Source organism: Rhea pennata, unplaced genomic scaffold (genome assembly GCF_028389875.1).
Source record: "Rhea pennata isolate bPtePen1 unplaced genomic scaffold, bPtePen1.pri scaffold_31, whole genome shotgun sequence".
NCBI lineage: Eukaryota > Metazoa > Chordata > Aves > Rheiformes > Rheidae > Rhea > Rhea pennata.
In genome coordinates, this window is record NW_026907678.1 from 1,393,580 (window position 1) to 1,394,484 (window position 905).

At 51.3% G+C, this 905-nt stretch overlaps 1 non-coding gene across 1 annotated transcript; it reads right to left on the minus strand.

Annotated features, from left to right (window-relative positions):
- Nucleotides 1-592: 592 nt before the first annotated feature.
- Nucleotides 593-665, minus strand: TRNAK-CUU (transfer RNA lysine (anticodon CUU)). The gene has a single exon. It is a non-coding gene; the product is annotated as a tRNA-Lys (tRNA).
- Between the last annotated feature and the right edge of the window lie 240 nt (nt 666-905).

Genomic DNA, 905 nt, shown 5'->3' on the forward strand with positions numbered 1-905 from the left:
AGCAGCTTGGTGGCTTGGCAACAACATCTGCCAGCTCCCTCAGTACCTGTGGGTGCATCCCATCTGGGCCCATGGATCTGTGGATGTCTAGCCTGCCCAGAAGGTCTCTAATCCTTTCCTCCTCAACCAAAGGAAAGTCTTCCCTTCTCTGGACTTTCTCCCTCAAATCCAGGCTACACGGTTAATGAGGGCTGCCCTTAGCAGTGAAGATTGAAGCAAAGAAGGCATTCACTAATTCTGCCTTCTCTGTATCCCTTGTCACCCGGGCCCATGCCTGATGGAGTAGGAGGCCCACATTTTCCCTAGTCCTCCACTTGCTGCTGATATATTTGAAGAAGCCCTTCCTTGACATCCCTTGCAAGACTCAACTCCAAATGGGCCTTAGCCTTCCTCGCAGCATCTCTATGTACTCTGACTATATTGCTATAATTCTCCCAAGGAGCCTGTCCCCTCTTGCACATTCTGTGTATTTTCTTCTTCTGTCTGAATTTGGCCAAGAGCTCCTTGCTCACCCACTCAGGCCTCCTGCCCCTTTTGCTGCACTTCTTACTCATAGGGATGCACCGCTCTTGAGCCTGGAGAAAACCTCAAGCGCCCAATGTGGGGCTCGAACCCACAACCCTGAGATTAAGAGTCTCACGCTCTACCAACTGAGCTATCTGGGCTGCCTATTTGATGCACTCCGGCTCGTTCCTTGGTCTTTTTGCCTGTCCCCTCCACATCACTGGTCTTCATTAAAGGAAGATGACTGCAGGAAATTATGCCCTTGACAGCAAGGCCTTCATCTCGAATGACAAAATGGCAAAGCTCTTCACACCTGCACCACTTGGACGGTTTGCACAGGAAGGACATGCTGGCCTGCTCATGCATGGGCCTCTGTGGACAGAGCATGGACTCCTCTAGCT